Below are 26,084 nucleotides of genomic sequence, written 5' to 3'. Positions count from 1 at the left end.
GGCAAGGACTCCAGTTTGGAGAGAAGGGATCGCAGACGAACTGCAATTGTAAGCCCTGACCTAGGACGCCGATGAGGGAGATGAACCGCCGTGGGCGGGAAAAGGAGACGCTAATTCTGATGCACAGGAGAACTACGAACATGTCCAACCTAACTGGAGAGCAATTGCACATGCCTAACCTGCAATGGAGGAACTCCAGCTGACACCAGGACACTCGTCACCGGACTTGTCCTAAAAGCTCCTGTCGCTAGGCGAATGCCTCAGTGGTGCACCGAGTCGAGTAAACGCAATGCTGAGGATGCCGCCAAACCGCAAACCAGTATCCCATAGTCATGGCAAGATTGAAGAAGGGCTCTGTAGAGCTGCAGCAGTGTTGAGTGATCTGCAACCCAGTTGGTGTTGCTCAGGCAGTGGAGGGCATTGAGGTGCTGCCAGTACTTCCGCTTAAGCTGACGAAGGTGAGGAAGCCAAGTCAATCAGGCATCGAAAACCAGTCCTAAGAATCAATATGTCTCCACTACAGTGAATGGATCATCATTAAGGTAAAGTTCTGGTTCCGGATGAACGGTACGATGCTGACAGAAGTGCATAACACATGACGTTGTGGCCGAAAACTGGAACCCATGGGCTAGACCCTATGACTGCACCTTGTGGATGGCTCCCTGTAGGCGTTGCTCAGCAGCACCAGTACTGGTGGAGCAGTACAAAATGCAGAAGTCGTCTGCATACAGAGACGGTGAGATGGACAGCCCTACAGCTGCTGCTAGACCATTAATGGGCACTAAAAATAGAGATACACTCAATACGGAGCTCTGCGGGACCCCATTCTTCTGGATATGGGGCGAACTATGGGAGGCACCAATTTGGACACGGAAAGTATGAAGCAACAGGAAATTTTGGATAAAAATTGTGAGCAGGCCTCAGAGACCCCACTCGTATAATGAAGCAAAGACATGAGGTCGCTAGGTCATGTCGTATGTCTTTCATAAATAAAAAAAGATGGCAACCAGGTGTGGGCATCTGGAAAAGGCTGTTCGGATGGCAGACATGAGGGACACAAGATTATTAGTGGTAGAGCGACCCAGGCGGAAGCTGCCCTGGAGCTAGTACGCCACGTGACTCCAGGAACAAACCCAACTGCCGACACACCGTACATTCCAGCAGCTTACAAAGAATGTTGGTGAGGCTGATGGGCCAATAGCTAACCACATCAAGTGGGTTTTTACCGGGTTTAAACGCCGGCATGAAGGTGCTCTCCCGCCACTGTCATGGAACAACGTCATTGCACCAGATCCGGTTGAAGACGACGAGGAGATGTCGCTTGTAGTCAGATGACAGATGTTTAATCATCTGAGTGGATCTGACCTGGCCCAGGAGCTGTGTCGGGGCAATGTGCAAGGGCACTGAGGAGCTCCCAATCTGTAAATGGGGCGTTACAGGGTTCAATGTGGCATGTAGTGAACGAGAGGACTTTCCTTTCCATCTGCCATTTGAGGGTACAAAAGGCTGGGGGGTAGTTCTCTGACAAGAAGGCTTGAGCATAGTGCTCAGCAATCGTGTGAGCGTCGGTAGACAAGACGCCATTGATGTTAATGCCAGGGACACCCGTTGGGGTCTGGTACCCAAAGAGACGTCTGATCTTCGTCCAGACTTGGGAAAGTGACATATGGCATCCAATGGTTGAGTTGAGATGTACCTCTCCCAACACTCCTGCTTCACTCTTTTGATAAGCTGGCAAACACGGGCATGGAGCTGCTTAAAGGGTATGAGATGCTCCAGGGAAGGGTGCCACTTATGGCACTGTAGAGCTTGCCGACACTCTTTAATTGCCTCAGCAACATCTGGCGACCACCAAGGGACCACCTTTCACTGGGGGCACCCTAAAGAGTGAGGGATCACATTTTCCGCCGCATTAACGACTGTTGTAATCACCTGCTCAACTATCACATCGAAGTTACCAAATGGGGGAGAGTCAACCGTGACCACAGAGGTGAAAGTTTCCCAGTCAGCATTGATTAAAGTCCATCTGAGCAAGCATCCATGGACATGATGCTTGGGCAGTGACAGGACGATGGGGAAGTGGTCGCTACCACACAGGTCGTCATGTGCTCTCCAGTGGATGGATGAGAGAAGTCCTGGACTGCATATGGTAAATCAATGGCCAAGTAACTACCATGAGCACCACTGAAATGTGTGGTGTCTCCAGTATTTAGGAGGCAGAGGTCTAACTGAGACAGTAAAGTGTCAACATCTCTGCCTCGGCCAGTAAGCATGGTGCCACCCCACAAGGGGTTATGGGCCTGCTTTTGGGCACTTCAGTCACTGGCGGGCGTCATGTTTCCCACTAGCAGAGACCTGGGAAGGGAGTGACCCAAGGGATCCCTTCCTGGCGAGAGCAGCCATAGAAGACTTACGCTTCTCTGGATGGGAAGTTGGGACTGATGTCCCCAATGGTTGGGAGGACAGTGCTCCCAAGGTAGGTGGTCCAGGAGCAACAGGGAGGGGAGGGGGTGGGGGGAATTGCCCCCACCATCAAGGAGGCAGGTGTAGCCTTCTGGCTCTGAGGGCCAACTGGAATTCACGGAACTGATGGGGCTACAACTGTTCTTGTAGTGGTGGCGTATTAGGAGGAGGTCATAGCCACAGGATGTAGGCACTCATATTTTCTCTTAGCCTCAGTGTAGGTCATTCGGTCCAGTCTTGTATTCCATGATTTTCCTCTCTTTCTTTAAAATCCTGCAGTCTGGTGAGCAAGGTGAATGATACTCTCTGCAGTTGACGCTTGTGTGAGGTGGCACATGGAGTATTGGGATTTGATGGACGTCCACAATCTTGACATGTGATGATGGAAGTACAGGGGGAAGAAATATAGCTGAACTTCCAGCACTTAAAGCACCACATTGGAGGAGGGATATATGGTCTGACATCACAGTGGTAGACCATCACCTTGAGCTTCTCGAGTAAGGTGTCACCCACAAAGGCCAAGATGAAGGCACCGGTGGCATCCTGATTATCCCTCGGACCCCGGTAGACGCGCCGCATGAAATTAACACCTCGCCACTCTGAACTGGCACACAGCTCGTCATCAGACTGCAAAAGAAGGTCCCTCTGGAATACAATACCCTGGACCATATTTAAGTTCTTATGTGGCGTGATGGTAACAGAAACATCGCACAACATGTTACAAGCGAGTAAAGCCTGTGACTGGGCAGAGGGTGCTGTTTTTATCAACACTGACCCAGAGCGCATTTTGGACAAGCCCTCCCCCTCCCCAAACTTATCCTCTAAATGCTCTACAAAAGCTGTGGCTTCATCGAAACAAAAGAGTCCCCATCAGTTCTCATACATACAAGGTACCGGGGTGAATAAGGTTTAGCCTGGCATTCCGCCCATGGTGTGGCCAGGGAGGGGAATGATTAGGGTCATACTTTCTTGCATTGTACTGAGACTTGGAATGCTTAGAGACTGCTGGTGTCTGATCACCAACAAGTGATGATGTGGTACGCTTCATCATGTGTCATCCGCCCTGATGCCACCCACTCCAACCAGGGGCCCTCCCCATGGGCGCCAACCAGCCGCAGCAAACGCCACCTGGCAGGATGGCCTTTGCCGAGAGTCCCGATGCCCCCCAGGATGACGGGCATCTACTCCTTGGCATACTTGGAGAGTTAATGGCACAGGCATCAGCAGAGCAATCCCTGTGTTGTGAGGGAGCTACAACCACCAGAGTACATGGCAGCCCCACCAAAATGGACTGGCTACCATGCTGGATATGAGGTGCAAAGAAGTCCATGGTAACCGTCAGCGCAGAAAGTGACACTGCATAGTGCATGGTGGAAAATGCACCCAGGAAGGTATCCTCACCAAAGAGATGGAGAATGAGCTGGACTGCAAAACGATGACAAGAAAGTGCGCTACAGATCTCAAGGCATGATGTACACAATGCACCATGTAAGGTGCCCTTTGCCAGTTGGCTCGCTCTTCAGGAAAATTTTGAAAATGGAGATCAAACGCTACAGGGGACCATCACATAAAGGCAGAAATGTGTGAGAGTCCTTTTAGTCGCGTCTTACAACAGGCAGAAATACCTCGGGCCTATTCTAATCCCCGAACCTGCAGGGGATGCACCAATTGTATTATATGAGGTGATACCCTGAGAAAAGAAAATCCAATAAGAGTGGAAACTCCAGATGAAACCAGCAGTTTGTGTCTCAATCAGTAGTTTCTATAACTTTGAGTAGAACACCACTAGGATCCTGCCAGTGTTGTGAAGTTTTACGAGTGTTGGAGTCTGGATCAGACTGTTTAGTTGCATCCTGTGAATGAACTTGGTTTGTGATTATAAACCTGACTGGAAACTTTCGAAACAAGTTTTGTCAGCCAGATCACTCCACTGACTTTTGTTTTGTATATGTGAACTGTTCTTGATCTATGTCAATAAACTCTGTCATGGAAAGAAGAAACTAACTATGGATTTATCTATGGTAACAAGGAACAACCACTTGACTGAACCCTGTTTCCAGGTTACTTAACGTATTCATTACACTCTGTGGTATGTTGTCAGAATTTTCATTTTCAGCTAGGGCAGAAGTATCGTCTGCAAACAAAGTTAAATGACCATTTCTATTGAGAGGCAGGTCATTTACACAGAACAGGAATAAAATGGGTCCAAGGACTGGGCCTTGAGGAACACCTTGTGACACTGTTTTCCACTCAGAGAAGTGATCTGCTCCATTTGATGTGATTACTATCATTTGTTTCCTCTCCAAAAGATTTGATTCAAACCATTTCAAAGCAACATCCCTTATTCCATACCAGTTGAGTTTGAAAAGCATCATGGCATGGTTTACAGAGTTGAATGCTTTTGTAAGATCACAGAATATTCCTGTGACCTTAGCTTTCCTATCTAGTGATGAAGTAATTTTTTCGATAAACTCATTTATCGCATCTACTGTGTTCTTGCCTTGTTGGAAGCCAAATTGGTTATGTGAAATGATATCATACTGTGCGATGAAGCTTTGTATCTGTAAAGCAGTAATGTTTTCAAATATTTTTGATATGACATGGAGTATAGAGATGGGGCAATAATTTCCCATATCATATTTTGAACCTTTCTTAAACAATAGTTTTACTTCCGCACATTTCAAGAGATCAGAGAAGTAACTTTCTTCAAGGATTTGTTTAGTATGAGAGAGAGAGGATGAGCTATTATGCTGTAAACTTTTTTAATTATTTTGGTGGGTATCCAATCCCAGCCAGCAGAGTTTTTGTCTTTTAAGGAGAGTATGACATTTTCAACAAATTTTGCTGAGACTGTGTTGAATTTTTTGAGACATTCACTGGTGTTGCTTTTTAACCCAAAACCATTTACTTTCTGCTCATAATTTGTTATGTCTAAATCAGATTTTGCTACATTTATGAAGTACTCATTGAAGCACTCAGATATTTGAGCTGGATTTACAACCGATTTTTCCTCAATTTTGATTTCTAAAATGTCTTGTTTACGATTTCAGACACCTAATTCAGGCTTAACTACAGACCATACTGCCCTTGTTTTATTTTTCTGGCCTAGAATGAATTCATTATTTGCCATTTGTTTTGAAGCTTTCACAACTTTTTCAAAAGTAGTTTTATAGTTTCTAACATATTTTACAAAATCAGGATCTTCGTTGTACTTCAGTTGATGTGCAGCTTCCTTTTCCTCTCACTTGATATTTTTATTCCTGGTGTGATCCATCTTATCTTACTTGATGTTTTGTTGCAATATGATCTTGGTGGGAAAGCTTCATTAAATACTTCAAGAAAACTGTTTAAGAATGTACTAAAGTTAACATTTGTTTAATCACCATCCCCAAAACACCACTTAACTTTACTTAGTTTCTCACAGAATATTTCAATATTTGTTTTACTGAAACTTCTTTTGATATACGTTTTTCTTATATTATGTTTATCAGTTTTTGGCAGTGGGACAAATAAGGCTGAGTGATCAGAAAGTCCTAAGTCTAGACAGAATTTATGTACAATATCAAAGTAGTAATTTGTTACAATGTTGTCATGTTGCTGAGTGAATAGTTTCTCTGGGGAACTCCGAAAAATTTAGTTTAAAAACAGACTTTTTAATTGAATCAACAAATGTTGTTGATTCTTTATTGTAATTTGCAGTGTTTATATTAAAATCTGCTGCTATTACAATTTTCTTCTTCTTTTGTTTCTTTAGTTTATCTAGCAAGCACTGGAATTTAGAGAGGAATGGCGCAACTAAAGCCCTTTCCGGAATTCTATTAATTGAAATGATCAACATATTAAGGTCTTTAAGCTCTACGCAACAACTTTCGAATATGCATCACCATTTAAACAATTAAAATCTGTTTTCACTTCACAGCTTATACAAGAGTCCAGGAGTATGCAGCAACCTCCGTGAGATTTTTTCTCCCTGCAATAGCTGGTTGCAACATTGAAGTTTTCAATTTTATTTAAAATATTTATTGTATTAGAGCTAAGCCAGTGGTCATTTAAACAAATTTTTATGTTTTTATATTCTGAGAGAAGAATTTGTAGCTCGTTGAGTTTATAGCTTAGGCTGCTGGAAGATTTAGAACTTAAGCCATTTATATTCCAGTGCATCAAATATGAACTTTTGCTTGTTTTAATGGTATTAAGCATACATTTTCGTAGACACTCTTTAGCAGATTTCTTTTCAGCTAACAGACATTTTTCTTTTACATCCCCTCCAGTAAATATTAGTTTCCCTTAGTTTTAATGATTTTACAAACACCCATAAACATTTTGCTGAAGGCCATCAATCCTAGTCTGTTTGGATGCAGTCCATCCTTGGCTAGACATTCCTTGCCCAAAAACATATTTGAGTTTATAAATATTGCACCTAGTCTGCCACAACACTCATTAATTCTGCAATTGATTCGATTGATGTAACTGTCACTCACCGACCTCCTGTTTATGATTCCGCTGATTACTATCCCGAAGCAGGGTAAATTTTTCTGGATGATCGGATTATATTTTTTTAATCGGTTAATAATTTCCTCTTTGCTGTATCCTTTGAGGGAATTTGTACCAACATGGATGAAAATGGCTTTATAATTTTTGTTCGATTCCTTTTTGATGTTTTCTCTTGAATTTTTAATATTTTTGAAATAATTACTGAGCTGATGACACCTAATTCCCTGATGACACCTAATTCCTGGGCAGACTTCAAATTCACAGGTAGGCACTATGACATTTTTCAACATGGAATCACCAATTAAGAGAAATTCATTTTCAGCTACACTGCTAGTACTATGACGTCTTTTGTTCTTGAACTTTCCACTTGTCCATTTATATGTAGTATTTATGCCTACTGAGTCTGCACACTGAAAAAGCCTAAGTACCCATTCTGCTTCGGATCACTTCCCTCGTGGCACCATCCTGTACACATGAGCAAAAATGGAGGTCGTGCAGTGCTCCGAAAGACTGCAAACCATTTTGATGGAAATGCAGGCTCACAATGTCCTACAGAACGTTTAAAACGGCCACCAAATGGGAAATTATTTTACCTCCAGAATATTTTTCCCAAGAGGATGCCATCATTTAACCGTAAAGTAAAGCTGCATGCCCTCGGGAAAAATTACGGTCGTAGTTTCCCCTTGCTTTCAGCCATTGGCAGTATCAGTGTAACAAGACCGTTTTGGTTAATGTTACAAGGCCAGATCAGTCAATCATCCAGACTGTTGCCCCTGCAACTACTGAAACAGCTGCTGCCCCTCTTCAGGAACCACATGTTTGTCTGGCCTCTCAACAGATACCCCTCCATTGTGGTTGCACCTACAGTACGGCTATCTGTATCGTTAAGGCACACAAGCCTCCCTACCAACGGCAAGGTCCATGGTTCATGGGGAGGTTTATACTGTTATTGTGTTCTAAATATACCATGTACAATTAAGTAATACAGCTTCTTATGTTGTGGCATCTGAACAACTTCCAAATATTTTTTGGTCTAGATGCACTTCAAGCATATGGCTTTCAAATATTAGATGAAGTCCATGCAATTTCGACAGAATTACCTTTTCATGATACTGATTCATTTTGGGTAAATTATTAGAGCTAGGTCTAAGATGTACTGAGAATTTATCTGTCCACATTTCATTACAGTCATCAACGACATCTCATTTCTGAGGAGCCAATCCTATCTCTGTAGCAATACGCAATGTTCTCAATAAGGAATTAGATCAATAGCACAAGGTATTCTTATACCAGTGTGGCGTAGAGCGCCATAAATATCCATATTTGTTCTGTGCGTAAGTGTGCTATCTTTGAGGAGAGGGCTTTGGGCAGGATGTGGGATGCTAACGGCAGTTAGCCTCCAGACTTGTATCTGTGAAGAAGCTAAGTGTGAATAAATCTGTATCTGAGTGAATTCTAGTTGCTTACCTACAACTATTCCATATTCCGTCACTGGTGACCCCGTTTTTGTGTAATACGCGTCCGAGTTACTGCCCGAAGGTTATTTACCCGCCTACCGCGTCGGGCTTCTCTGCGATCGCGAGGGCCTTTGTTCAGCTCCAGACAATGGCCTTTCAGCAATCACCGCCGCCCAGATTCCAGCAACACCTCTCCAGCACTCCTGCCATCATAGTGGGCATGCCGCAAGAATCTTCAGAATCCTTCAGCCAGAACATGCAATGGAATTCATCGAGTGCCGCCAGTTTCTTCCAACCGCCAACGGTCTCTGGCTTTGTTAGCCTGGACCTTCCCACGTGTTCTCCACAGAGTGTTGGTCGGAACATTCCTACTCCTGTGTCGAACACACAATTCAATACAGTTCGTGGCGTCAAGCTAGGTTTTGCTACTTTGGAAAATCCAGTAGTAAATTCAAACTCGAATCAGTTCCCGCCACGTGTATATCCTTCCGTGCCGGCTAGTCAACAGGTGTTCAATCCTCGCCAAACAGCAAATATCACACCGAGTGTGCATCCTAGTGGATGTGTGTAGGATCCTTGTGTTGCTTCTAATCAAATCAACAATTCTGTGCTGGACAGTAATTACTCCGACATCTGCAACCAGCCCCACCACTCACGGTCGAGTGAATACTGTGTGCATAACGGACACTCACCGGCGTACTTAAGCACTTGTGGCTTCTCTCCGAGCTACAACGTCAATGAGAATGCACATTTTGACTACGATCCTCACACCGTTCGAGCGTCCGTCGCTTCTGAGCCGTCCCCCCGGCGTCAAGTGAATTTCGCGATTCCCGCATTACGGGATGCCAATAATTCGGACTCGCAATCTTCTGCATGCTCTACTTCCGTCCGAAGTAATAGGCGCACCTCCGCAGTGACTGTAGTGCCGAATCTGCCGAAATTACCAGAATTCAAACCCGCTCACCCGGAGTTCTGGTTTAACCTGGTTGAGCAAACATTCAATGTCTGTGCTTTGGACGATGACGCACGCTTCGCCTGCCTCATGAACCATCTTCACGACCGCGTCGATTTAATTTACGATCTGGTCAAAGCACCCCCCCTAGCAGGGAAGTATGCTGTGGTGAAACAGACGATACTTGAGCGTGTCTCTAAAACCAGGAGAGAAAATGTGCGACAGCTCATCTACGAAGAGCGTCTCAGCGACAGGTCTCTGTCCCAGCTGTGGCGGTGCACCCATCTTCTCGTCGATGAGCAAGTTATGCCTGATGACACGCTCGCAGAAATCCGGACTCAAAAGCTGCCTTTGCCTGTCCAGACTGCAATGTCTGCGTATGAAGGTAGGCCAGTAAATGAACGTTTACGCGCCGCCAACAGAGCATACTCCGCCAGGCAACGTGAGCTCCATGCACTGCATTCTGGACGTGACCGCACTAAGACGCTTTCTGACGCCACGCCCTTGTCTGGTGCTGCTAATAACAAGTTTGTTAAACTAGCCGCCCTGCCTGCACCTTCAACTCCCCGCAACGACAGTGCATCAGCCTCTGTGGAAGACTCTGGGGAACATACTCCGTCACCTAGCAACTACCCACAGGAGCACAGGCCCGCCCAACCTTACTGTTTCTTCCACGCGAGATTCGGGGAGCAAGCTCGCAAATGCCAGTCACTGTGTTCTTACCCAAACTCCAACCACAGGTAGGCTACGGTGCCACCTCCTGCGATGTAAACAACGGGCACCATCCTACGTTGCACTCCGTTTCGGACAATAACAGTAAGTGTGGTCGAGTCTATGTTCGCGATTTACGATCAGGTGTATGTTTTCTGGTAGACACTGGCGCAGACGTCTCTTTGTTGCCGGTTCGTCTAGCAACCAATAAAGTGCAACCACACAAAACAGTACTTCGTGCAGTGAACTTGTCTACCCTACAGTGTTCGGGTTCCACTTTGTATACAGTGAAACTTTCGCCCGAGTGCAAGCTGGAGTGGATGTTTCTAGTGTCAACAATTGAAGAACCTATTCTCGGAATTGATTTCCTCAAGCACTGTCAGTTGTCACTAGATTTTGTGCAAAATACTGTGTTTTACCCCCCCCCCCCCTTAACAAACATATTCCTTTTGCTTCGCCGAGTGACAGTTCGGCTAACACCAAACATGTGTGCTGTGCTAAGAAGTGTGTAAACCTATCCTTGGAACTGCAATCTTGGACAAACAAGTGGCTAGTGGAGTGTACCAAGTCTTCGAAGTTGCGGATGGAACGTACGGAAATGCTGCTGCATCTCCACGACATACACCACGAGTTGGCCTCCACACAACAACGCCTCGCGGCACTACAAGCAGACGACTCGTCGGCTACAGACAAGGTCAGTCCATGCCAATCTGGTGTTCCCGTGCCCGCGCACGTTAACGACAATGTCGTGAACTCTGTAAACTGTGTCAGCACCCCCTTTTGTAATGATAGGGTATGCCTGAGTGCTCATGCTCCTTGCGTTCCGAATGGACAATTAACTTGTCAAGCTCGTGGCAATGAACTACGGCCATCTGCTGTTCGGCCACACCCACTCGTGCCTACAGCGCTCGTAGTGGCACGGCCCGCTACCAAGAACCAGTGTACCAACCTCGCCCATGTTAACATGTGTGCGGCCTTTACGCAGCCTACGAGCGGGTGGCACACCTGTACTTCCGTGCCCTCAGCGCCACAGCTTGGCCCGTCCGCCACTGCCTGCTCCGCTTCACGGACATCTGACTGTCGTGCCGCACCACGTATTGCAGTAGTCACTAATGGCACAGTTCATCGGCTACGTCTAACTGATGGGCTGCCCATATCGCAACGCCCACGCCGCCTCAAGCCGGAATTTATGAAAATAACAAAAGAACAATTGGACGATCTGTTACAAAAGGGAATAATTGAACCTTCTTCCGGTTGCTGGGCTAGTCCTATCCTGTTTGACCAAAAGAAAGACGGTACTTGGCGTATGGTCGGAGACTATAGGTGTTTAAATGCCCACACCATCATTGATAAATATCCGGTCCCACACATTGCAGACTTCAATCATGCGCTCGCAGGTGCAAAGTACTTCTCTGTTTTGGACTGTAAGCATGCATTTCATCAGATTCCTATGGCTCCGGAGGATATTGAAAAGACTGCCATAACCACTCCCTTCGGGCTGTTCCAATACAAATTTATGCTGTTTGGGTTGAAAAACGCCCCCCAAACGTGGCAGCGTATCATCAATCAAACTTTATCCCATCTAGACTTTTGTTTCGTATACATGGACGACATATTGGTTTTTGCTTCTACTTTGGAACAGAGTGAGGAGCGTGTTCAAGACGTGACAGATATTTTAGCAGCCGCTGGTATTGAACTGAACAATAAAAAGACTCAATTGCACCAGTCATCCGTCACATTCCTAAGTTATGTTGTGTCATCGGACGGTCTGACACCACCACAGGACAAGATCAAGCCTGTTCTCGAGATGCTACGCCCTCAGACCTATAGGGTATTATGCAGGTTCATCAGAACAGTTAATTATTACCAGAAACATTTGCCAGCTGCTTCTGCAGTGCAGGCTCCTCTCACAGATGCTCTCACTGGCCCACAAACTTCTGGCACCCGCCAGGTACCATGGACACCAGACGTGGACAAGGCATTTAATGAACTCAAACAGCTGTTGGCCTCCGCTGTCACTATTGCTCACCCATGGGCGGACGCCACACTGTTTATCACTACTGACGCTAGTGACAATGCTATCGGCGCAGTACCGAGTCAGACATACAACGATGTTACGACCCCCCTGCAGTTTTTCTCAAAAAAGCTAAACAACTCGCAGAAGATATACTCAGCATTCGACAGAGAATTACTTGTGGTTTACGAGGCCATAAGACACTTCAGAACTGATGTTGAGGGACGAGATTTCTATGTGCTCACTGATCACAAGCCGTTCGTTCCTGCCATAAAAAATCCTGCGGCTGATCCGCCCCCATGACGCTTTCGTCACATCGATTACATCTTGCAATTTACAAATGACATTCGCTACATCCGAGGAGCGGACAATGTGGTTGCTGATTTTCTCTCGCGTGTTGGTGCTGTCACAATCTTAATTGACTTAACGGACCTACCTCGGCTGTAATCGGCAGACCCCGATACCATGCAGTTAATTTCAGACCACAGCTCCTCTCTCCAACTGGTACACTCTACTTTCCCTGGCATATCTGACTTAGTGTGGTGTGATGAATCGACTGGTACATTGCGGCCATTCATTCCTAAGCCCCTTCAACGCCAGGTCTTTGACAAACTACAAACATTAGCACACCCCGGTGTCAAAGCTTCCACCCGTGTGGTAGCTGAACGGTTTGTCTGGAGAGACATGCGCCGTTACTGTCAGTCTTGGGCAAGGGCATGCATGGTGTGTCAACAGAACAAAGTTTCCAGGCACACTTCTCCACCCCTTGGCTGTTTTGCCCAACCGCCAGGCCGGTTTCACCATGTTCATGTCGACCTCGTAGGCCCTTTGCCCCCCTCCGAGGGTTTCCGTTACTTGTTTACAGCTATTGACAGGGTGACTCGGTGGGCTGAGGCTGTGCCTATTCTGAACATTACCTCCGAGACAGTAAGTCGAGCATTCTTAGATTCATGGATCTCTAGATTTGGCTCACCTGTTTACCTCACCACTGACCAGGAGCGACAATTCCAGTCTTCAGTTTTTTCTGACTTATGTAAAATGTGTGGTATCGTCAAAATTCATACTTCTGCATACCACCCCCAAAGCAATGGGCTTGTCGAGCAATGGCATTGCACCTTAAAGTCTGCCCTGCGTTGCCAAGACTCACTATGGACAGAGGCACTGCCCTTCGTGCTTCTTGGCCTTCGTGCGACTTTCAAGGAAGACCCCAAGGGTTCCGTAGCCGAGTTTGTGTATGGCCAACCTCTGGTTTTGCCTGGAGAATTATTAACTCCGACCCCACTTCCACGGCCCTCTGAGCTCCCTTCACTTCTCGAGCGGGTGCGCTTGCACTGCAGCAAAATTCAGCCGCCACCTCCGGCTGCTCATACACCTCCGCGCGTGTACGTACCGCGCACGCTAGACTCTTGTGAGTACGTGTTTCTCAGAGACAACTCAGTCAAAGCCCCGCTTCAGTCGCCCTACACAGGTCCTTACAAGGTCGTCAAACACTCTGAGAATAACATGGATCTCCTCGTAAAAGACTCTGTAATCACGGTCTCACTCAACCGAGTGAAACCAGCTTTCATTGAGCCTCAGGTGAACCTCCCTGATTCTGCCCCTATTTCTCCCACTCCTGCTTCGAGCGGCCATCCATCTTCCCACACCATGCATTCGGGTACTGATTCTCCACAGCGTGCTTCTCTGCCGAGCACTGATCCTTCTCCGCATTCATCTAATTCGAGTGGCCAATCTTTTCGGGGCTTCACTCCTCACAGCCCTCGCAGTCAAACTGCCAACCACTCGGATTCTACCATTGGGTTACCATCTTCGTGTGACAGCTCTTTGTCACACCGTTCAATCCACGCTGGCTCCTCATTGCCTTCGGTCACACTCCCTCGTCTGTCAGCTGATCGCCCGAGGTTGTCTCCTGCGCAGTCCAGTGCACCTGCCACCCCCGTCTTAGCAGATGCTTCCCCCTGACATGGCTTTCTCACACCTCCCTGCCTCCCTACCATTGCTCGTACAGGTGCCATCCAAGAATTCACAACATATGTGCACCCTGATGACATACATAAATTATCTGTTGTCGTAGATGGCGATACGGTGTGTGTGGTACTCGCGTGTGACAATATTGAGGGAGGAAGTGCAGAATCTTGTGTGGTGCGCTGCTTTAAATTGAGCAGAAGTGCTGCACGCGGCAATTTGCATGCCTTTGTTAGGCCTTCTGGCAAGGTGATTCTCTGCCTGCCGGCTGCCGAAGTGCTACACCTCCACTCCAGGACGGGACGTCGTCTTCAGCCGCCGGCGTCGCTTGCTGACTTCACCGTCGATGTACCGGGTTTCACCCCCCGGTCTCCTACCAGTCGACCGCTTCCACCTGACGCAGAAGAACTGTGTGTTACCTTCCTAACTTCTCACCCCCCCCCCCTCCATTCACAGGGACGTACTCCATACTGTGCGGGAGGGGGGGGGGGGGGGGGGCTATGTGGCGCAGAGCGCCATAAATATTGATATTTGTTCTGTGCGTAAGTGTGCTATCTTTGAGGAGAGGGCTTTGGGCAGGATGTGGGATGCTAACGGCAGTGAGCCTCCGGACTTGTATCTGTGAAGAAGCTAAGTGTGAATAAATCTGTATCTGAGTGAATTCTAGTTGTTTACCTACAACTATTCCATATTCCCTCACCAGTTTCTTAGTCACGATGGACTGTATTGTTTTTAAGAAAACAAGATGGCCAACTTTGTGTATGTGACAACATTAAAAGCCACAATATATATTCAGTCAGTCATTGACATACATCCGATTACATGATATGAAGAGCTCATTCCAAAATTAGCCTCTGGACAATATTTTTCCACGATGGGCATGTCAAAAGCATATTTTCAGCTACAGTTAGGTGACTAGTCTAGAGAGTCATTTTGTATGTATCATTATAAGTGGTTACCATTAGGTGTAGCTACCACTCCAGTGTTTTTCCACTATACCTAGAACAATTAATACAGGACATTCCTCATCATGCAAACTACTAATGCAATATCACAGCCAGTGGTAGTTCTAAAGGAAAAAATCTTAAATTATTCCAGACATTACAAACATATGGTTTGTGTTGTAATCTTCAGAAGTGTGAATTCTTCACACCTGAAATCAAACTACTGGAACACATCATTAGCAAAAAATGTTTTCATTCAACTCAGAATTATGTTGAAGCAGTTCGTCAGCTAACTCCATCTACAAATATCAATGAACTAATCTCTTTTTTAAGTAAATTAAATGACTATTGGAAGTTCATTTTCCAGACCTTACGCATGTCTCAGTCATTAAACCATCATGAGATGGAAGATGCTTGCCCTGTGCCACATCTACTCACCAGGCATCTCAGCACAGATCAAGCAAAGAGCCTACACCTCTGTAATGTGTCACAAGTGGTACCACTACAAAAGTTCTTATCTTGGGCACCTTGGCAACACCTATGTGAGCTTTCGGCTCTTGGTAGAAGACACATACTCATACTTCCTATATGTGATGTGTGCAAACAGTGTGATGTCAGCAGCTACCATCAAAGTCTTAGAGAACATTTTCATCTCCCCACACACCCTCATATCAGATAATGGTGTTCAGTTTATGAATGGCCTGTTTCAGGATTTCTGAAAAAGGAATGGCATCTCACTTCAGCATCATTACATCTGGCCTCGAATGGCAAATCCAAACACTTCATCTGAAAAATTAAAATGCAGATGATAAAAGTGGTGACATCTTTTAGCAAATGAGGCATTCTTAACTGCTTCCTGGCATCTTGCTGCATGATTCAGTCAAAGGGAAGTCATCAGTGGTACTTCTTCATGGCCTCTGCCACATCACATTACTAGATTTTGTACTCTCAGCACCAGCACTCCAAACTACCAGATATGCAGCCCAATGGAGTTAGCTGAGTGGTTTGGACACACACCCTGGGGAAGACCCCAGGATGGTTTCCCCAACATTATCAACATGGTTTTCAGCTCAAATATATGTGAGGCGAATAGTAACAGGGCATGCCAATCAACTCTGACCACACATACACGAGAGGAGCACTCAGTACTGCTGCCACTGTTGGCATCTGTTGGGCTCCCAGTACCAACCAAGGTCAAACTGCCAACCAATATAGAGACACAGCTCCCAACACCCAGGATATCCACAAATTTTACCCCCTCCCAATCTACTGGTGAAGCTCCTGCCGAAGACTGAGACTTTTCCCAGCCACATCAGCTGGTTTTGAGGGGGGTAGGGGGGGAAAGCCAGATCTTTTATTAAACAAAGATAGCTGTGGCTCAGATGCTGGTGTGAAATAGCAACATTTTGCAGGATTTCTTGGTAGAGGTGTCCAGGCAGCAGAACACTTATCAGGGTTGCCATAAGTTTCCCCAAGTGAAATTCCCTGATATTTCCTTGATTTCCAGACAAGTTTTAGCATTTTTCCCTGACAAATTTTGAGATCTCAAGGGTTAGTAAAGACATAACTTGACAAAAATTGTAAGGACTTCTGCATTTCTAAACGAGTGGGCAAAAATCTTAAGTACTAACATCAACATCTTGTATAATGAACTGCTTTTAGATGGAGAAAGCATGCCAGATAGTATATACGTTTCATTAAGACCACTAATGTTATTTTATTTCAATACAGTGAAACACATTTGGCGATAAAAATACACATTTTGTTGGAGGCACAAGACAGATTTAAGATACCTTCACTTCTTTCAGAAATACCCTCAGAAAAAAGTAGGCCTCTTGAAAGAAATGTATCGAATAAAATTTTGGTTCTACCATGTTCTTTACTGTCAGGTATTACCCACTGTGATTCTACAGATGTTTCTATCAAGAAATACAGGAGTACACAGTGTACTAACCGCCAGTGACTGCCACAATTTTCTTCTTCTTATCGTCCATGGTTTCTAAGATATAAACTACTTTCGAAGTGACAAAATGAACTAGAATAAATAAAATGTCTATAAAACGATGCACTGTAAAATGTACAATATTTCCCTGATTCTCCTGATATGTTAGAAACTTACTGATATTCCCTGATTTCCATAACTTGTGGCAACCCTGCTTATTGATACTAAAAACAAATTGGTCTGCAATGGTACTCGGAGGTGGTGTACTCATGGTGCACGAGGCACCAACACAGGTGGAACTGGCAGATGGAACCACTACTTTGCAGGTGGATATGAATATAATCATGCATTCTGGATTGGACTGGTCACCTACAAGTTGCATGGACTTGATTTGTGAGGAAACCTTTCACATCACATTTTGTGCTAGTCAACAGCCACTAGGCCACTCTGTTGCCTTTCCATTCATTTACGTGTGTGAACTGTTCTTGTTCTGTGTCAATAAAAGCTGAGCACAGCTGTGACCAGAAAGAAAATCTACGGATTTACAAAACAAAATACATCCTGGTAATAAAGTGTTTTAGTTGATAATAGTATGTGAAACTAAATTCCACAGTCATGTGCAGATTATGGAATTTATTGAAAGGCCAAAATAAATGCTGTGGTTACAGTTTAACAGAGCTCTATGCTGGTCAGAAATCTTCATTATATACAAAGATTAATTTTCATTTCCACTATATTATCTTCTTTTTTTTACTATGCTAACACTCATTAATGTTACCCAGAAAGAAAGGCTCATGTGAATCCAAACATGGAGGGCATGTAGAACCTTGTATCAGCATGTGATTAAGCTTTTCATTAAATGCATCTGATTAAGCTTTTCATGAATGATATACCGGGTGATCAAAAAGTCAGTATAAATTTGAAAACTGAATAAATCACAGAATAATGTAGATAGAGAGGTACAAATTGACACACATGCTTGAAACGACATGGGGTTTTATTAGGACAAAAAAAAATACAAAAGTTCAGAAAAGTCCGACAGATGGCACTTCATCTGATCAGAATAGCAATAATTTGCGTAACAAAGTAAGACAAAGCAAAGATGATGTTCTTTACAGGAAATGCTCAATATGTCCACCATCATTCCTCAACAATAGCTGTAGTTGAGGAATAATGTTGTGAACAGCACTGTAAAGCATGTCCAGAGTTATGGTGAGGCATTGGCGTCGGATGTTGTCTCTCAGCATCCCTAGAGATGTCGGTCGATTACAATACACTTGCGACTTCAGGTAACCCCAAAGCCAATAATCGCACGGAGTGAGGTCTGGGGACCTGGGAGGCCAAGCATGACGAAAGTGGCAGCTAAGCACACGATCGTCACCAAACGACGCACACAAGAGATCCTTCACGCGTCTAGCAATATGGGGTGGTTCTAACAAAACCCCATGTCATTCCAAGCACGTGTGTCAATTTTTACCTCTCTATCTACATTATTCCATGGTTTATTAATTTTTCAAATTTATACTGACTGTTTGATCAACCAGTACATGTCGGTTTAGCAGCAGCCTGTCTTATGTAACTGGAAAGACCACAGTCACTTCAAGCTAAGTCAAAGACAGTCCATTAAAAAGTGGAAATTTTGAAGCAAGTGTAGTATCCCTAGTGTAATTCTTTTGTCACCTCTGATTCAACTTGTGCAAGGCATACAGCAAATGTAGTGAACTATGTATGCACACAGTGAACAGAAGAGGGTCATATGCAGTGATGAGTGGGTGCTGGACCACACAATTGGAACAAAATGAGGAATAACCATCCTCTTATTTGCAATGTTCCACTGTTTTGTCCAAATTGTTGCCACAATAGTGGAGCTCTTCAACAGGTATGAACATGTCTGCTTCAACAGTTTGAAGTTACATGCTGCAGCTTGGACTGGTGGCACACATACCATTTATTTATAGTCCAGAAAACAGAAACACCACAGATTGCAATGGACACACAAACAGAATTGTTGGTGTGCTAGGTGGTAAACCAAATGTAGTCCTTTTGGGTGACTCCCACTTTAACCTGTTCTTTAGTGATGGCATTATATGAGGGGTGTACGAAACTACACTATGGGTGCAACTGAAATCTTTATTTGAAAGTAATCACCAGAGGCCTGAGCACAACTATCCCACAGTTCCATGAGTTGAAGAATTACCTGCTCCCAGAATTCCTGTACTGTGACAGGAGCCAGTCACCCACTGTGCGCCTCAGTTTGTCATCTGAGTTGAAGTGTTTTCCTCTGATATGTTTATTTAGTGTACCAGGCTGTAAGACAGATGTCAAACTACTCCCATTTGAGCTTGGCCATTGCATTTTGTGTGAGACTGGAACATTGGATGTGCATTTTATATTGTGTAGCAGAATCATTCCCTTCATGAGCAGCCCATCTCATTTGCTCTTGATGGTTATGGAGTGCTTCACAGTACATGTCACTGTTAATGGTTTTTCCATGCTCCAGGAACTGAATGAGTATCAGACCTTGGATGTTGAAAAGATGATGAGCACCACCTTGCCCACTGAGGGCAAAGGTTTGAATGTTTTACGGGGAGGTGATAATGCATGCTACCAGGGTCTAGATGTCTTGCTAAGTTATCCCACAGCAGCACATGTTCTTCAACTGGTTTGGTTGTTACGAGGTTTTGTACCTTTTCATTTGAGTGCTCCTTAGTGGCAAGTCTGATAGTATGCATTATTGCGAGCTGTGTAATGTACATGGGACAATTGTGGTGGACAGGCAGGTAGTGAGTACAACGTACCCCAGGAAGAACAGTGACACAATTCAAAAGTGCAATACCCAAGAAAAATAGAATTAAAGAAACCAATACTACTTATATTGAAACAGTATAAGCTTCGTTTTAATTACAAGTAAGTATTTTAGACAGTAAATTTCATTACATTCTATGCAACATTGATATGAATATGTCATTCTGTATTCACAGTTGATTATTCTCCTCAAGTATTGCACTTTTGAGTTGTGTCACTGTTCTTGCCAGTGTGTGATACACGAACTGAGTTTCACATTTTGAGGACAATTTGATCAATAACAATTAATCACAAATGTTTCACAGTATCTCCACATGTCATACTATTGCAGGAAAGTACCCAGCCATATGTGGCGAGGAATGTACAAACCTTCTTCAAATAATTATATGTACCACTTCCCCCATTCCCTGTATAATCATAAGATACATCACCCAGCAGTTGTGTATGGCACATAATTACTAGGAAACATGTCTGTCATAGTTCTCTAGCAACCATTATGGATTCTATGTCTTAAATAGATTATATTTTTAAAATACACACCACATGGAAGGAGATAGAATAATTACCCCCCTCCCGCTGCCACAGTGTTATGATATTTAGAGGCTGTGACTAGAGTACACAGGGATTCACACCATATTAAACTCTCAAACTTAGCAGTCATTTAAAGTTCTGTAACCCTTTTTGTTTGTGTATCATCATTTACCTATTATTCTCTATGAAGTTTAATTCAGCAGTATAAACGTTTCTTCATGTTGCACCTATCATACTTTCGGAGTTATTCTTGGTGGAAATAGTTAGTGACTCACCCTGTATAACAAAACTAGTTGTATCCGAGGCTGAATGAGGGAAAATTATTTTTCAACAAGACAGGGCACACCATCACTAGAGTCACAAAGTGCATGAATATCTGAATGAAACTCTACTGAGCCTTGGAAAAGTCATCAGACTTCTCATTTGGCCTCCTTGGTCAATGGATTTGATGCTCTGTGATTTCTTCCTATGGGTTTTCATTAAGGACAATATTTATGCACCAACACTACCACATAGCCTAGAACACTTGAAGAGCTGGATTCATACTGCCATAACATCACTGACGATGGGCATGGTTACTTGATTACTGGAGGCATTCGAGTACCAATGTGATCTTGTTCATATTGCTGCTAAAGGGCATATTGAACATCTGTAACCTAAATTTTAGAGATTCGTAAATGTGTGTCCCAGGCTTCATAGTTGTCTGTCTTACAGCTTAACAAATATATGAGTTCAAAATACAGATATTCTTTTTAGGACACTGGCTATTTCATCACGTCCCTCTATTGAGCTTGACATTACATCACAATTTCAGAACACCACTGACTTTATTCATCTCCTGTGGTGAAGATGTGAGAAACTTTAATTGATTGTTTTCCTGTGCCAGAGGGAGTGGGGATCTGCTGATGTCTATTTCCCCATATAGTATGAGTCATGACAGTTAGTCATTGGCAAATGGGGTGTAGATTCCTGTTTTCCTCATGCTAGACATGGGTGATGCAATAGCTGTTTCTTCCTGGTAATGCTCTTGTCTCAAATTGCTTAAGCAGCTTATTGCATTCTGATAGCTGGCAACCAAGAAAGAGCAAGCTTATAGCAATCCTCTTATTCATATTGTTAGGTTGTTTTAATATTTCAATGGCCTCTCTGATCCTAATCCATTTATAAAGAAACGAGGGAGCACTCTATGGTTGAGATAGTTTTAAAGACAAAGACCTTAAGGAACTGAGGCTGACATAGTCAAGGGACTCAAGCAAAGAATTTCACTCATGCCTAGAATTTATGGAGTACCAAAAATACACAATGAAGGCCATAGTGTGCGATAGTAAATGTAATCAACTTACACAGCATACAACTTGGCAACATACAGTGTGTCTCAAAAGGTATGCAACAACTTCAGTGTCTTATATCACCCAAACTAATTAAGGTATTCACACCATGTTTGGCTTATGTGACAAACTCACAAAGTTTTGTTTGTGTGTGCTCCAGGTTGTCATGAGTGAAGTATAATGACAACATTTTAAGAAAAGGCCCAGGTTCAAAGGAACTTCCAAATATGGAATAGGAAGCTCTCATTCTCACAGACATCAATACACTGGTGGTACAGGAATTTTACACAGACACAAAGCGTTGACATGAAGCATCATAATCGATGATCTGGACCAAGTGAAGCCAAAACAGAATGGATATGGTTGGTTTTTCACTGCAGAAGTCTGTTTGGAGTGACACAGGTGCTGCAAACCCCAAAGGTGACCGTGCACCGGGTCCTCTGGAAACAATTACAGACGTACCCATACTAATTGCAGCTATTGCTTGCATTGAAACCAGATGACAAACCATAAGGTATGCAGTTCACTGTGGATGTTCTTTACCATTTAGAGCAAGGTGTAAATTTTCTAAACAATCTATTATTTTCTGATGAGACAACATTCTATGTGTGTGGTCCAGTAAACAGTTACAATGTTTGGATCTGGAGCACAACCAATCTGCATATGTGTTGGAAGAAGCGTGTGACAGCCTGAAAATGAATGTGTGGTGCCGTTTGATGATTGAATGCATTGTGGAACAATTTTTTTCTCGGAAAAAGCCCACTTAACTCTAACAATTACCTTGATATACTAGAGCTGTTAGTGTTAACATAACTGAGTGAGCACCAAGACACTGTCATTTTCCAACAAGATGATGCACCATCACACTAGGCTGAGATTGTGTGATATGTTGTAGATCAGGTGTTTTCAGATCACGTTATTGGCAGGGATGGCTCAATTCCCTGGCCTCCTAAGTCACCTGACATTAAACTGATGGACTTCTTTCTATGGGGGTACCTCAAAGACACAGTCTACCAAATGCCTGTCAACCGCATCGAAGATTTAAAGAACTGAATCATTGCTGCCACAGCCACAGTTGATGTGGGTATGTTATACTGAGTGTGGATAGAACTTGAATACAAACTGGTTGTTGAGTCCAGAATGAGATTTTCACTCTGCAGTGGAGTGTGCACTGATATGAAACTTCCTGGCAGATTAAAACTGTGTGGCCAACCGAGACTCGAACTCAGGACCTTTGCCTTTCGCGGGCAAGTGCTCAACCATCTGAGCTACCGAAGCACGACTCATGACTGGTCCTCACAGCTCTCCGCAGGAGAGCTTCTGTAAAGTTTGGAAGGTAGGAGACAAGATACTGGCAGAAGTAAAGCTGTGAGGACCAGGCGTGAGTCATGCTTCAGTAGCTCAGATGGTTGAGCACTTGCCCGCGAAAGGCAAAGGTCCCGAGTTCGAGTCTCAGTCGGGCACACAGTTTTAATCTGCCAGGAAGTTTCATGGTTGTTGTGTGTTCACCAAAGATGCACATATTGAATCTGATTGAGCGGCATCTACATCTAAGTGATTACTCTGCTATTCACAATAAAGCTCCTGGAAGAGGGTTCAATGAACCACCTTCAAGCTGTCTCTCTACCATTCCATTCTTGAACGGTGCACAGGAAAAACAATCACTTAAATTTTTCTGTGCGAGCCCTGATTTCTCTTAAATGATAATTTCTCCCTATGTAGGTGGACACCAACAGAATGTTTTTGCAATCGGAGGAGAAAACTGGTGATTGAAATTTCATGAGAAGATCCTGTCGCAACACAAAATGCCTTTGTTTTAATGATTGCCATTCCAATTCACGTATCATGTCTGTGGCACTATCTCCCCTATTTTGTGATAATACAAAACTTTGCGAAATAATGCGTTACATAATCCAAAAATGGTACAAGCATCTTAATTAGTTTTAATGCTGTAACATATTTAAGTTGTACGCATCCATTATTCAGTTTGTAAATTAAGATATCTAGTTGGCAAAACAGGTTCTTACATAAAGCCTTCTACACACTTTATAAACTCCCCAAACAAAATATTAGTTATTTGTTTCAAAGAGCACATTAATTACTTTGTAGTGCTAATGACAGTGCAGAACTGGTACATGGTGGCCATGTGTCCATTCGCCATTGACTTAAGTAATGGCTGTTAAATGATGTATATATGCCAATCAGCCATTTGAACCAACAGACTAGGATGGAATGATGTGAAGACATAAGAGAATGGCAGAAAGCAGCTATTGTGTTTGGACCTGCTCATAACTACATTCTGAATGAAGTTGCCTACATAAGCAAGGTGGTTGTACAAAAAATATCATAACTGAGAGTGGCGGAGGCAAGTGTCAAGCCTTGTCAATGACAATCGGAATCAAATCGTAGAAATTACTGCTTTCAGTAATTGCAGGTCCACCTCAACCATTCCGAGTGACCATTTTGAAGTGAACTGCATGCAACGAACATGTAAAATTGAGTATCTTGCAACAGGCCTTTGCTCACAGCAGCACATAAAGCACACATGTTAAATGGACCAAACAACACAAAAACTGGAGAGTACCTCACTGGACATGTGTAGTGTGATTTGACAAGTTGCGGATTGCCACTTTTCCAATTATGTAAGATTTAGAGTGGACTGGCAATCCAATGAGGCATTTAACCCTCAGTGTGTGGAGGGTATGGTTCACTGTAAGTGGTTTTGCAATGTTTTGAGGGCATTTTCCATACAATGACTTGGGTCCACTCATTCAGGGTACCACGAATGTGGACAAGGATGTTAATTTCAACATTCTTGGTGACAAAGTGTCGTTCTTTGTTCTTCATGATGACAGTTGCATGCCCACATTCACTGTTTGACAAGGGTGTAAGACATCCTATCACATCTCAACTTGCCTGTTAAATCACTCAGACGCAGATCAAATGAAAACTATTTGAAACATTAGTTGAAAATAGTAGTCAATATTTCTGTAATTCAGTAGCTCTATTGGATCTAATTATCAATGAGTGGCTTCAGATGGCTCTGGCATACCAGAAGAAACTTGTGAATTGACAGTGTTATCAATACTAGAGTTAGTTTGACATGATATTAGCATTATGTTTTCTGAGGGACTAACACCTTTTGTCCAGTGTGTTTAATACGCACAAAGAGAGAGACAATTTTAACAATGGATCTCATGGTTAGCTTCGACATAAAACCCTATTTAGAAACTTGTCACTATATGAAACTGATCTGCCAGACCAGACTGAGCTATTTTTGTTATCAACTTGCTTCAAATCATGAGGAAAATATCACAGACAGACAGTTTAGCATTGAGTTCTCTCCTCTTCTCATTAGCAGCTGACATATTAACAGGTGCCTTTATTTGAAGCAGTGGCACTTAGTTCAGCTCCAATGGACAAACTGTTCATCATATGGTCCATGCCAGTAAGGCAGAACTATACATGTTTTATCAATATTCAAACAAGTGAACATATTAATGACACTGGATGGGACACTATCACATAGAGCTTACTAAAACCCAACACATATGGACAGGTACTTCCATGCTGTATCTCACAATCACCCAACACAGACAAATTCAAGCCACCTGCCCACTCATTAATGTCCCTGCCTGATGGTTACCATCCCAAACTAATACACAGAACTACAAAAACCAATAAAAGAATGAAAGACAGGCAGGACATAGATCAACTGCAGCCAGCAGCGTGCTTACCTTATGTGAAGGAAGCTCCATCTACTGCAGATATGTGCAATGTGGACTCTGAGTGTGGAGACATATCCAGCAGAGAAATTGGCATGCCAGCTGCAAAACACACATGGGAGCACGAGTGCTACACATTGGGAGACCAAACATCAGAAAAACTGTGGCAGGAAAATGAAATTCAGTTAAATCTGTGTGCTCGCCAAGCAGCAAGAAGTGGTCAAGTGAAAGACCAAGGAGGTCTCTGCAACATTAAAATGTCATAATGACATGAACAGAGAGACTCCCTATAGACTTATACCTCACTGGCTGCCAGCCATCAGAGCCCTACAGACTGCAGATACAACTTGAAACATGAGCATTACAATCGAGAAACTGCCGCTGAGCGAGTAATGTCAACCAGGAGGAAAACCCCATTCTCTGATGCCTGCCAGTCATGGTTCATGCTATACTGAAGCAACAAACACTACATACCCACTCCGTCCACCAATGGAAAGCAATCTAACAAAGTTTCCACTCCTTCCACCACAGGAGACCAATAATATCAATTGTTTCCAAAAATGAGATGCAATTTCACAATCACTAGGAGGACATGACAAATATAATGGACACTGGGCAACACATTATACCAGTACACACAGATGAAGACCACCATGACCATGACCAAAACGTTAGTGACAGTAATTTTATAATACAACATAGCACCATACCCAGTAAACATTTATGTTGATTGTGTGATATTCATGTTCATCA

At 43.7% G+C, this 26,084-nt stretch overlaps 1 protein-coding gene across 5 annotated transcripts in view; it reads right to left on the bottom strand.

Annotated features, from left to right (window-relative positions):
• LOC124605465 (protein pigeon) overlaps positions 1–26,084 on the bottom strand; it is a 498,287-nt gene that overhangs the window by 407,468 nt on the left and 64,735 nt on the right. The gene's annotated exons all lie outside the window — the stretch shown is intronic.

This window comes from Schistocerca americana, chromosome 3 (assembly GCF_021461395.2).
Source record: "Schistocerca americana isolate TAMUIC-IGC-003095 chromosome 3, iqSchAmer2.1, whole genome shotgun sequence".
In the NCBI taxonomy this organism is placed as follows: Eukaryota; Metazoa; Arthropoda; class Insecta; order Orthoptera; family Acrididae; genus Schistocerca; species Schistocerca americana.
Note: the sequence above shows the minus strand (reverse complement) of the source record. Positions and strands in the feature narration are given on the sequence as shown.